This window comes from Microtus oregoni, unplaced genomic scaffold (genome assembly GCF_018167655.1).
Source record: "Microtus oregoni isolate MIOR12 unplaced genomic scaffold, Mior012 000050F_003, whole genome shotgun sequence".
Taxonomy (NCBI): domain Eukaryota; kingdom Metazoa; phylum Chordata; class Mammalia; order Rodentia; family Cricetidae; genus Microtus; species Microtus oregoni.
In genome coordinates, this window is record NW_024543227.1 from 1,102,513 (window position 1) to 1,116,773 (window position 14,261).

Genomic DNA, 14,261 nt, shown 5'->3' on the forward strand with positions numbered 1-14,261 from the left:
TGTTGTCTTATTGCTCTAGCTAGGTCTTCAAATCCTATATTGAAAAGATATGGAGAGAGTGGACATCCTTGTCTTCTTCCTAATTTTAGTGGAATCACTTTGAGTTTCTCTCCGTGTAATTTGATGCTGGCTGTTGGCTTGCTGTAAATTGTTTTTATTGTGTTTAGATAGGTTCCTTGTATCCTGATCTCTTCAATACTTGTACTACAGATGGGACTCAAACTACCTCATATTCCACATATAGCACTTGGGGAATATACCCCAAGGACACTTCAACCTACCAGAAGGATAATAGCTATTCCATGTTCATTGCCACTCTATTCCCAATAGCCCAAAATTAGAAACAACCTAGATGTCTCACAATAGAATAAGGGATAAAGAAAATGCTGTACACTTATATAATAAAGTATTATTCTTATTTTAGAAAAACGACATCATGAAATTAGCAGGTTATTGGATGGTACTGGAAAAAAAATTCTGAGTGAGGTAACCTCGATTCAGAAAGACAAACATGGTATGTACTCACTTCTAAGTGGATATTAGATGTAAAGCAAAGGGTAACCAGGCTGAGATCCAGAGCTCCAGAGAAGCTAGGTAACAAGGAAGCCCCAAGGAGGGATGCATGGATCGCCTTGGGAAGGGGAATTAGATGAAATCCCCTGGGTAAACTGGGGGTGAGGAGGTGGTGAAGGAGAGGCAATGGGGAAGGAGAACATGAGGGAACAGGATGGTCATAGAGAATGGAGTGGGAAAGCAATGAAAGAGGGAACTTGATAGAGAGAGTCACTATGGTTTTAGGGAGAAACCTGGTGCTAGGGAAATTCCCATGAATCCACAAGGATGAGCCCAGCTAAGATTCCTAGCAGTAGTGAAGAGGGTTCATGAACCGGCCTTCCCCTATTATCAGATTGGTGACTACCCCAACTATCATTATAGAGGCTTCTCCAGTAATTGATGGACTCAGATGGGCCTTCTGTATGTGGAGAGATAGTTGTGAAGTTTGGACTATCTGAGGTAATACTGGCAGTGGGATCAGGATCTATCCTTGGTACTCAGCCTTGTTTGTTGGTGCCCATTCTCTGTGTTGAGATGTGATGCTATCCTTAATGCAGGGAAGAGGGACTTGGTCCCGTCCCAAATTAATGTGCCCTTACCCTTAGGAGGAGTAGAAGAGATGTGCGCTGCTGTGGGGAGGCATGGGGAGTGTGAGCAGAGGTGGGAGGGAGAACTGTGGTTGGAATGTAAAATGAAATTTTAAAAAACAAATTGATCAATTTAAAAAGCAATAGAACCCACCCCCCAAATCCTCTTAGTCAAGGCTGGTGGGCCATGCCTACAATCTCAGCACTTAGCACGTGGAGAAAATAGAATGCAAGACAAAATAATAAACATTATTCTTTTTATATGATAAATGAAATTCAAATATACAAGAATATTCCTTACATAAATATGATAATAATTCACCACTGTTGCAACACTCCATTTTATTGTTTTTATTGAGCTATACATTTTCTCTGCTCCATCTCTTCCTCCTCTCTCCCCTTCTACCTTCTCCTATGAACCCCACACTCCCAATTTACTCAGGAGATCTTATCTCTTTCACCTTCCTGTGTAGATTCATGTATGTTTCTTTAGGGTCGTTTGATTTATGTCTAAAAGCCACATATAAGTGAATACATATTATATTTTACTCACTGAGTCTGGGTGACCTCAATATGTTTTTTCTAGATCCATCCATTTTCCTACAAATTTCAAGATTCCATCATTTTGTACCAGATTTTCTTTATCCATTCTTCAATCTAGGTTGCATCTAGGTTGTTTCCACGTTCTGACTATGACAAATAATGCTTCTATGAACATAGTTGAGCACATGTCCTTGAGGAATGATTGAGCATTCTTTTGGTATATTCCCCAAAGTGGTATTGCTGGGTCTTGTGGTAGGTTGTTTCCTAATTTTCTGAAAAATCACCATACGGATTTCCAAAGCAGCTATATCAGTTTGCACTCCCACCAGCAATGGAGGAGTGTTCATTTTACCCCACATCTTCTCCAGCATAAGTTGTCATCAGTGTTTTTTATCTTGGCCATTCTTACAGGCATAAGATGGAATCTCAGAGTTGTTTTGATTTGCATTTCTCTGATGACTAAAGATATTGAACATTTCCTTAAATGTCTTTCAGTCATTTTAGATTCCCCTGTTGACAGTTCTCTGTTTAGGTCTGTACCTTATTTTTTAGTGGATTATTTGTTCTTTTGATGACCAATTTCTTGAGTTCTTTGTATATTTTGGATATCAGCCCTCTGTCTGATGAAATATCAGAAGAATCAGCCACATAATTGTTGGGGGGAGTGAGCTGCTTGTTGTTTAACGGCTGCTTAGCCCCGAAATAATCACTCAGAAACTGTATTATTTAAATCGCTGCTTGGCCCATTAGCTCTAGCTTCTTATTGGCTAACTCTTACATCTTAATTTAACCCATCTTCATTAATCTGTGCATTACCACGAGGTCGTGGCCTACCAGCAAAGTTTCAGCACATCTGTCTCTAGCACCGGCTCCATGGCTTCTCCCTGACTTTCTATTTTCAGCATTCAGTCTAGCTTTCCCTGCCTTCCTAGGTTCTGTCTTGGTATAGCTCCAAAGTACTTTCTTTTTTCATTAATGGTTATCACAGCACACAGAGGGGACTCCCACATCACATAGTCAGACAATGGATAATTTTCTATAGATGCAAAATAGTCTTGCAGCATGTGGCAGAGATTTCACAAATTTCACAAAATCATGACTTCACTAGGTCTTCAAGTACTATATTCAACAGATACAGAGATTGTGGAAACCTTTTCTTATTTCTGATGTCATTGGAATCGCTTTGTGGTTCTCTTAATTTGATGTTGGCTGTTTCCTTGCTGTATATTGCTTTTCTTATGTTTAGATATGGCCCTTGTATCCTTGATCCTGCCATTCCCAGGGTCTCTATCTTCCTTCTGTTTGTGGGCCAAGATGTTAACTGCTTTTAGCTGTTCCTAGTGCCAAGCCTTTTCCCAGATATCATGGACTGTAACCCTCTGAATGTGTGAGTCCAACACATTGTAAAAACTGTCTTTTTTAATTTGCTTTGTTTGTGGTGTTTTATCTCAGCAGAAAAAGAGTAACTAAGACACCCAGGTCCTTCCTGACAGAAAAATGATGCTCGTTCACCAATACTCTCTAGTCTTAAGTCACTCTGCCTTGTCAGGAACTTCCTGACTAGGAGAAGGAACTAGGAGATGCAAAAGGCCTGTCTGACAAAGCTTCCCTTGATTGAGATGAGAGAGGCCTATCCTCATTGAGGTCAGTTTTGTTTTTTATTAAATCACTGTTGGTGTTCATTGAGTTATGATTGTAAAAATACTTACTACTGTTTATTTCCTATAAGCAAAGATGATAAAGCATGTGCTAACTTAATTGGTAACTGTTGAACTCTCCTTGGTGCCCTGCCTGCCTTGAGGACTGTCAATCAAACAGCTAGGCAGACTACTCAAGTCATCACTAACAGTCTTGAACTCTCCACAGATACCTTGAGAAAACTCCCCCAAGTCCACAATTGATTTGTGCTAGTCAGAGGGTATGACCCTAGCCTGGATGATTTGAAACTGTTTGCATCAGATATACTGTTATCACAGGCCTCAGTACAACTGAGAAGGGTCTGGAATAGTTTACCATAAGCCAGAGGGGAGCCCATTTCGTGATGGCCTAAGGTAGTTGCTGTAGTGTCTGTTGCTAAGATACAAGGCTGTGACTGCTTTCAAAGCAAAGTCTCAGTGACTGCGATTGGTTTTAAGAGGCAAGGCTGCCCTGGGACACAGCACAAACCTGAGTGATACTGGTTGATGCTAAGAGGCAAGATTGTGATTGTTTCTGCCAGATGGTTGGAATTGGTCCCCACATCCATTTTATACTGTATAATCAGGTTGTTCAGGCTTGGCTGGAAGAAGCTCTCCTGTGCTGTGTGATCTGGTGTTGCAGCCTTAGACACCAGACAAGGCTTCTCTTGCTTTGTCTTTCCTTACCAGTTTCAGTAGTGTTGCTGATGGGATGGAGAAAACACCAGCAGAACCAAGTAAGGTGAGTCTCACTTGGAATCACAGCTCTCAGCAAGGGAAGCAGCATGGTCGTGTTTAAATGCTCACCTGGGCTATGTGAGGTTGTGTCTCAAAGAAGGAGCATGAGACAGATGTGGGCAAGGGACAGGGAGACAGGGACAGGCAGACAGAGGACACTGGATTGGCAGTGACAGTGGGGAAGGAAGGCCAAGTAGAAGAAGCATCAAATCAACCAGCTGTCTCACAGCTGAAGAGCAACAGCTGAAAAATCTGAAGGGGCCAGGAAAGAAATAAGGGCAGGGGAAGTAGAAAGGAGTCAAGAGAGCAAGGAGGGTCGATACTGAAAGAGAAGAGCTGTAAGGTGACAGGAAAGATAACATGAAAGTCCTAGTGGGTGGAGGGTTCCACTGGGCTATCTATATATTTCAGGGTCAAGGATATTTCTATTATTTATTCATTCATTTATTTTACATCCCAACCACAGTTTCCCCTCCCTCCTCTCCTCTTTTTTCTTCCCACCCTATCTACTCCCCTCACCCATTTTTCCTCCTTGTCTGTTAAGAAAGGGGCAGGCCTCCAAAGGGAGTCAACAAAGCCTGACACATCAACTTGAAGGGGGACCAAGCTCCTCCCCCTGCCTCAAGGCTGGTTAGGGCAACCAGCATGGGGATAGGTTCTGAGTATCAGAGTCTGCATCAGGTATAGGTCCTGATCCCATTGCTAGGGGTCCCGCAAATAGACCAGGCTACACTCTCACACACAAGAGGGGGCCTAGGTCAGTCACATGTGGGCTCCCTAGCTACAGGTCCAGAGTCCTTGAGCTCCCACCAGCTCAGCTGTGCTGTCTCTGTGAGTGACCTTGACCAAAGTGGCTTGAGCAATCCCTCCTCTCTCTCTCTTCAACAGGACTCCTGGGGCTCGGTCCAGTTCTTGGTTGTGGAGAGGGTCAAGAGTCTTAGAAGCTGGGGCTCAGACTTGCAATGCCATCTTGTATTAAGGGTTAAGTAGCACTGAGCCCTGGACCTACAGAAGAGCTGTACCAATGGTTACTATTAGGGATGGAGGAGCCATGGTACTTGGACTGCCCTGAAGCTGTGGTGCAAGTTGGAACAAAGAACTGGGCAATGTGAACGTTCTAGGACCAAAAGTTCCGTACTACTTAAAGGGCCGAGGGACCCTGTTTCCATACTAATGTGCATACAGTCATGGCTGGCAGCTGTCAAGTGCAGTGGGAAGGAAAATCTGACATCTATCAGAACTTGAAGGCCTTCCCATCTACCCACAGGGATTTCTATGCAGGTGAAGCAAATGGCATCCAGCCAGCTGATTGGTAGCATCACCACTGTTTGATCAGTGCGCAATCTCTGAACACAAACACTACAAGGGATTTACTTACATGTGAAAATGCATAAGAATAAAAGGTTTACAACTGTGTTCTTTAACGGGGATAGTAACCCAAAAGAAAAGAGTGACATGTGTGTGTATTTGTGGGGAATATAAATGAGAGAAATTAAACCCACACACATTCATAAAGAGACTTAAGAACTAAGAAGAGAAGAGAGATTGACCTCATTACTGATACTCAGATCCCATTACTAAATTACCAGACTTCCTTAACTTTTCTGTGTCAGACAATTATAGATTTTTTAAAAAATAACCAAACGTTTTTATACTATGAGGAGAAACACCCCAAAGAAACAAATAGTTCATCTCATCTTTATTATATATTTTAAGACATATTGACATCTGCCCTGGCGATCGCCTCTAATCCCAGCACTGAGGAGGCAGAGGTAGGAAGATCTGTATGAGTTTTAAGCCAGCCTGGTCTACGAAGTGAGTTCCAGGACAGACAAGGCTATTCCTCAGAGAAAGCCTGCCTCAAGAAACAAAACCATAAACAATTATTTTAATAATCTATATTGATTCCAGAAAAATGAGCACATCCTCTTGAGGTTCTGGGTCTCATTAATAATGTGATTTTAAAATACTAAATGAATATTTGATGACAATAACAGTTTAGATTTATTTATGCTCTTCTATGTGTATGGGTATTTTGCCTGCATGCACACATGTACAGCCCTTGGGTGGATGGTGCTGGAAGAGGAGAGAAGGGAGTGTTTGATTCCCAGAAACTGCATTTAACAGATGTTTATGATCCTATATTTGGATGCTGAGAACTGACCAAGGGTCTTCTGGAAGATCAAGGGCTCATCAGAAAAAGGCTAATAAAACCAACTCTGAGATTCCTTCTTATACATGTCTGAAGGGCCAAGATCAAAAACAGTGATGACATTTTATGCTGGAGAGGATGTGGGGTAAGGGGAATGGTCCTCCATTGCTGGTGGGAGTGCACACCTTCTACAGCAGCTTTGAAAATCAATATGGGGATTTCTCAGAAAATTAGTAAGCAATTTACCTCAAGACACAACAATATCACTTTTGGGTATATACCCAAAGGATGCTCAATCATACCACAAGGACATGTGCTCTATTATGTTCACAGCAGCATTATTTGTCATAGCCAGAACCTGGAAACAACCTAGATGCTCCTCTACCAAAGAATGGAAAACGAGAATGTGGTACATTTTAAAAATGGAGTACTATTTAGGTGTTAAAAAGAATGACATCTTGAAATTTGCAGACAAATGGATGGATCTAGAAAGAAACCATAGTGAGTGAGGTAACCCAGATCCAGAAAGAGAAATATAGTATGTACACATTCATAAATGGGTTTTAGACATAAAGGAAAGAAAAACCAGTCTACAACTCACAATCCCAGAGAACCTAGAGAAAAAAAGAGGACCCTAAGAGAGACATACATAAACCTTCATAGGAAGGTGAAAAAGATAAGATCTTTAAAAAAAAAAACTGGGAGCATGCGGGTCAAAGCACAGGATAGAAGGGGAGAGAGGAGGAAGAATACACGGGAACAGAGAAAATGTAGAGGTCAATAAAAACAATAAAAAAGAGAAAAAAGATAAAGTGCTCTTAATCACTGAGCGTTCTCTCTAGTTGTTGGATGACGATGTCCTTAGAGTTTAAGAGAGAAACCCTGACGCCTTTACATCCCTTGTTTCTGCAGAGAACTTGGGTGAGTTTCCCAGCATCCAGCAGGGTGCTCACAACCATTCCAATTCCAGGGTATCAGATGTCTTTTCTAGTCTGCTTGGATAGCAGGCACCTGCATGGTACACAGACATCAATGCAGGCAAAATATTTCAGTGCATAAAAAAAAAACACCTAGAAAAGAGAAGTAAAGTGGCCAGAGTCAAGAGGGTGAGAGACTGCAGCTCTGTGGGAGACTGCTGGAGGGGCAGGGGTATGGTAAGGGAAAGCAGATTACCTCCTGGAAGATGAATCAGTATGGCCCCTTTCTCTTTCTAGTGTGGCTTAAGTGGAAGGAGCCCCATTTTGGAGAAGGGATCCTTTGGTCTTCTGGTTGGCTGACCCAACTGAACCAACTCTTCACCAGGGAGAGAGTGGAATGTCTCCATTCAGAGGGACATTTCGTTCTTTTGGAAGAGAGGCAACAACATCCCATTATTGAGGCTTCAAGGCTACTGATAACAGAACCATCCAAGGCTTAGGTGAAGGGACAGAGGGGCTACCCATGGAAGAACAAATAGAGGCTGCTTGTTTGCAACTTGTTAAATCAACAGAGTCAGACATTTGTGTTCTCCAGAGATTAAAGTGAGAAAGCTTTGTGTTGGAGATATCTTTTAAAGCACCCAAGACTTTGGGAATTTCTTGAGAAGATGAAGTAGGATCCCAGGCAGCTGGAAGCCTGGCATGGAGTGCCATGGACTAGCGGGCATATTAGATGTATTCAAAGGCAAATTGGTTTGTCCTTCAATCTTGAAGATGATGCGAAGAAGTGTTTTGTTCACTCAATCTGTGCGGTGAAAGAATGACCGATCACAGCGCTATTTTCATCCAGGGTCTGGTCATTGCCTCTTGCATACGCAGTTTCCCATTTAAAATAAATTAATATTCTGTCTCTTAGCCCCAAAACTCAAAAGATCTAATCTCCAAAATATATAAAGAACTCAAGAAACTAGACTGTAAAATGCTAATAAACCCAATTATAAAATGGAACACTGAGCTGAAGAGAGAATTCTCGAGAGCGGAATTTCAAATGGCCAAAAGACCCTTAAGGTCATGTTCAACTTCCTTAACGATCAGCTAAATGCAAATCAAGACAACTTTAAGATATCATCTTACACCTGTCAGAATGGCTAAAATCAAAAACACCAATGATAGCCTTTGCTGGAGAGGTTGTGGAGAAAGGGGTACACTCATCCATTGCTGGTGGGAATGCAAACTTGTGCAATCACTTTGGAAAGCAGTGTGGCGGTTTCTCAGAAAATTCAGGATCAAATTCCTGGACCCAGCAATACCACTCTTGGGAATATACCCAAGACATACCCTATCAAACAACAAAAGTATATGCTCAACTATGTTCATAGCAGCATTGTTTGTAATAGCCAGAACCTGGAAACAACCTAGATGTCCTTCAATGGAAGAATGGATGAAGAAAGTATAGAATATATACATATTAGAGTACTACTCAGCAGTAAAAAACAAGGGCTTCTTGAATTTTGCATGCAAATGGACAGAAATAAATATTAAACGTGTAGAAAAAGTAATAGAATAAGAAAAACAAGCCATGTAAAGATGTATGAGGCTGCTTCTTTGTCCCGGCCAACCAGAACCAAAATAAGCACATAGAAACTGTATTAATTAAATCACTGCTTGGCCCAGTAGCTCTGGCTTCTTATCGGTTAACTCCTATATCTTAATTTAAACCATTTCTAGTATTCTGTGTTGCCATGTGGCTCTGGCTTACTGAAAAAGTTTCAGCATGCCTTTCCCTGGTGGCGGCTCCATGGCTTCTCTCTTACTCAGCCTCCTTTTCCCCAGCATTCAGTTTAGTTTTCCCTGCCTACCTGTTCTCTAATCTATCACAGGCCCAAAACAACTTCTTTATTAACCAATGATATTCATAGCCTACAGAGGGGAATCCCACACCATATTTGACGACAACTTATGCTGGAGAGATTGTAGGATAAAGGGAACATTCCGGCATTGCTGGTGGAAGTGCAAGCTGGTACAGCCCCTTTGAATATCAGTATGGAAATTTCTCAGAAAATTAGGAAACAACTTTCCTCAAGACCCAGCAATACCATTTTTGGGTATATATCCAAAGGATGCTCAATCGTGCCACGAGGACATGTGCTCCAAGATGTTCATAGCAGTATTTTTTTTGTCATAGCCAGAACCTGGGAACAACCTAAATGCCCCTCAAACAAAGAATGGATAAGGAAAATGTGGTACATTTAAACAATGGAGTACTACACAGCAGAGAAAAATAATGACACCTTGAAATTTGTGGGCAAATGGACGGATCTAGAGACATCATATTGAGTGGGGCAACACAGATCCAGAAAGACAATTATCATATGTACTCACTCATAAGTGGTTTTTAAACATAAAGCAAAGAAAACCAACCTACAAATCACAATCCCAGAGAACCTAGACAACAATGAGGACCCAAAGAGAGACTTACATAGATCTAATCTACATGGGTAGTAGTAAAAGACAAGATTTCCTGAGTAAATTGGGAGCAGAATAGGGTTGAACATGAGGAAAGAGAAAGGGAGGGGAGTGGAAAAAATGTATAGCTCAATAAAATCGGTAAAAAAGGAAAAAAATTTGTTTGAGGCTACATTCTTAACCCAATTAAGATTGTTTACAAGATCACATATGGCAACAATACATTGTCCTTATTCTAAAATGGTTTGAGATATTGCCAAGTTTTTTAAAAGTAGTTATTGTTTTCACAGGATGTAAGCAATAATGTGAAAGATAAGAAGAGATTGTAAAATGACCATCTGTGACTCAGAAATTGGGGGTTGTTAAGACTAAAATCTAAAAGCTTTTCTACTCAGATGATGACATTTATATGATACTCTAGACTGGGATATACCTTTTTATTTGGTGACATTAAAGCCTTCTTGGTCTGAAATATTCATGAGTCAATGAATAATGAACTTTTGAGTAATTTTTCTGTATAGAAGATCATCCCAAGGTTCATCATTGTGATAGCCCCTGATGGGTTCAGAATATAAAAACAACATATGCTTGTTGTTTGACTTTGGATACTTTCTTCTGTTTTGTGACAGGATCATTTGTCACCATATAATAGGCTGGCCCAGAACTCATGATCCTCTTGCCTCAGTTCCCTCACAGCTTTTGCTAGCATTATATATTATAGACATTTTTCACCACACCCAGAGGAAAATATAGGTCCTTAGTCAAATAATGATCTGAATTTTATTCCATCCTTAGATCTTACTTACTTCTTACAGAATAGTAACCCATTTCTTTAAAATTTATTAATTCTGTATTTTAGTTTCTTCGTCTTTGTCCATATTCTGCTACCTTACTTCTACTTTTTACTTCTTAATATTGAGAATTGGACCCAGGACCTTGGACAGCATGAGCCCACAATCTTTCACTGAGACACAACCCTTTCCTGTCTTTCCAGTTTTTCAACTGACTCACTTGCTCCCAAGCATAGGTATATGACTTTCAGAAAAATCAACTAGAAAAGTCAGTAATTTTTAGTTTACTGTCATTTATGATCTTCTAAAACTGTGCCCACTAATAAATAAATTCTAAAACTTATATTAGAATCCTATTTTAGTATGGTAAAGACAGTTTACATTATGATCAAGAATTATGTTTTTGGTTCCAAGTTTTATTTTTTGTTAAGAATCACAAAAAATAAAAGGAAGAAAGAAAAACATAAGTCAAAAATAACAAAAAAAGAAAGAAAATGTCTAAGAAAGAGAGTGGCCTGTGTTGTTAGATACCTTAGACATACAGGGCCCACCTCTACCCCCATTTCCTGACTACCTTGAGGTCCCGATGGCTGATGTAGTTAGTGCACTTGACTTTTCCTCTTCATGATAGATTGCTTTGGGTACTTTGTTGAATCTCAGAAGTCCATAGTTGGTAAAGTAATGACTTCTGGCTACATTCGAGCCTTACCCACACACCTTATCTCTTCTTCCAGGTTAGACGACTTTATAACACCCCAGGCTGACTTGAGATCATGTCTGGATTTCTTTATGTTCAGAGCTTCCTGAGACTTTAAATGTCTAACTCCTGATGTGGCTGTTATTTCTGCTACTAGCCTCTTCCCTCCCTTTTTATCCATAGCAGAGCCACTGACAGTTCTTGAGCATTTCCCAGAAATGTTCAACAACTTGCATCTGTCTTGGCCTCAGGGCAAATGAGGTGACAAGTTTCTGGGCAAAGAGGTGAGTGATGAGGTGTTAGAATAACCCTCAGAGCTCATAACCCTTGAGGCTTCAAGTGCAAGGGGAACGGGGAGGTGGGCCACACGTCCTTCCTTACCTGACAACCACCAAGAAGAAAAGAGTATTCTCACAAGCATGAGCTCCAACCAGGTGCCATAACATGGGTTCCAATCCAGTTTCCACACCATCTAAGCCCACATACAGTTGGATCTACTCCCTGTGATACTTTCAGGTCCATCTTGCACAGCAGTGGGACTAGGCTAAGTACAAATCCCTGAGCACAGTGCTTTGCTGATGTCATGCTAAGTCTTTTATGCATTGCATCCATTTCTTTTTGTCAAACAAGTATAGTAATACCTTCCTGCCATGTGAAGGTGAGGACAGCACATAGCTTGTCTGGTTGTGAGTGGTTCCTTGCCCCTTTTAGGTTAACTGTGGCCCAAATTCATAACTCTCTTCGTGACTCAGATAGCTGATATACTGCCCCTATCTCTTCTGTTCCATCCTGTGGTAGATTGCTTCAGATCAGATGTGATCTATAATCTCAAGAGCCCCCTGCCAGGGACCCACTGTCTCCTCCTAAGGAGTATTAACTCAAATTGTAATCATCTTACTACATGTTCTGGGAAGTTAGGTCCCCTAGAATCTTTCCTGACCAATACCAGGAGAGGTTAACTCCTTTCCTAGGTCAGGAATAGGATTCTTACAGCAGCTACCCCCAACATAGGAGCTATGCCCAGAAGCTTGTACCTCTCAAGGATCCTTTGTCCTATGGCAAGCACTGAGCAACTCCCACTGCAGGGTCACCTGTACAGGAATGGAGGTTGAACCGAAGCCTCCTCTTTTCCTGGAGGTAAGGTATCCCTTGTCCTCCCAGCAAGCTCATACTCTTGGGTTTACCCAGAGGTTCTAGACTCCACCAAGGAAATCCCATATTCCCCATCCTAAATCTTTCTTATAGGTTTAAATGGGAGCCTTTCTCACCTAGTTTTCTGGAATCTTTCATGTTCCAAGGTTTATTCTTGGAAAAGTTGGGAAGAGATCCCTGGTGGAGATCAACAGGAACTGGCACAAAGAGGGAGAAACCCAGGAGTCCTCCATCCTACTGCCTGTATATTGGGATGGGACCAAGCTCCAAGACAAGGGATTAGTCTCCTTGAAATTCAGAAAGTGGGGGTTTGGGCTTCAAGAGAAAGATACAAAGGAAGATTCTGTCAAGTCTCTCCACGGAATGGGACGTCCAGGTCTACAACAGGGCTACTTTCACAGTAACTCAGAAGAAGCTCAGGCTCCTTCCTCACATGAGAGCTCTTAACAAAGAGCTTGGACCACCTTCAGACTCAATGAAGCGAGGAACAGAAGTGGGTGTCACTTTCAGACATGGGTTCCCTGAGAACAGAATATCTCATGGCTTTTCATAGGCAGATACTGTGTCTTCCTTGCTCTCAGAACACGGATTCATACACTCCCATCACTATCCTCTCCAATTCCATACCCTTTGCTAATTCAAGGGACTGATAAATTCACTGGAAAGAGATAGAGACTGACAGCTATGAACTGTTTTAAACTCTTCTTGGGCAGGACTGTAAGGATGTAGGCCTTACTCTTCTTAGAAATAAGTCCGGATGTTACACAGAGATACCATGTCTCAAACAACAACAACTACAACAACAAACCTTCACACAAACAAATAAATAAAAACAAAAAGAGAAAGAAAGAAAAGAAAAGAAATAGAACTAGGTTTGGAGTCTCAAGAAAATAATCACAAAGCCATTTTAGCAAGGCAAGAAGTTTGACTTGCGCAGAATGGCACATAGCCGTGCCCAATCAAAGTCAAGAACACTGAGCAGAATCCCATTTGGTTTTTGGTTTGGTTTTTATCTCTACCACAAAAGGGAGCCTGTGCCTTAGCCTGAGGGGTCAGAGCTGGGCCTGACATGCTTATCCACTTGGGTAACTTAAATGGCTTAGCTGGTAAGTGAAGCACAAATTCTGAGAATACCATGCATCGTGGAACACACATTTTGATTTGAAGAAGTGCTGGCCCGGGGGAAATTTCAATTTTTTTCAAGTGGATTCTCTATTATTAAAAAAAAAAGACTTTGTCTTATTTAACCCTTTAATAAAGACAATTTGCCTTATTCGCATTTCCCACAATCCCACCAAGCTGTGGTTCCAGTTGCAGAAATGATTGTACTACTCAGAGCTGGAAACCTCAGGCTAGGCAATTCTGAGACCTGAGTCCTGAGCTTCTCTTCAAGAAAAAGGAAGCATTTGTGTAACTAACAAGATTTAAGATCCTTACGCATTTTTTATTTATTTATTTATTTATTTATTTATTTATTTTGGTTTTTTTGAGACAGGGTTTCTCTGTGGCTTTGGAGCCTGTTCCTGGAACTAGCTCTGTAGACCAGGCTGGTCTCGAACTCACAGAGATCTGCCTGCCTCTGCCTCCCGAGTGCTGGGATTAAAGGCATGCGCCACCATCGCCCGGCTCGCATTTTTTATTTTGACGCAGGCTTTCACGCTGCAGCCCAGATATGCCTTGAACTCGTGCAATCTTTCTGCCTCATCCTCCCATAGTCTGATATTACAAACATGAGCCACCACACTTGGTTTAAGGTCAGGGACCATCTTAAATGCAGAATGCCTAGCATACCCAGTTTTTAATGGGGGGGTTCAATAAATTCTAGCAAGAAAAATTAACAGAATAATAGTTATAAGAAATCCTTGATATGATATTCAATGTTAACAACTTGGGCCTTTGGTGTTATATATAGTTAGTCATCACAATGTTTCTTAAATTGTTAGCATAATTACTACCATTTTAGAAGTAAGAACACGGAGATTCAGAG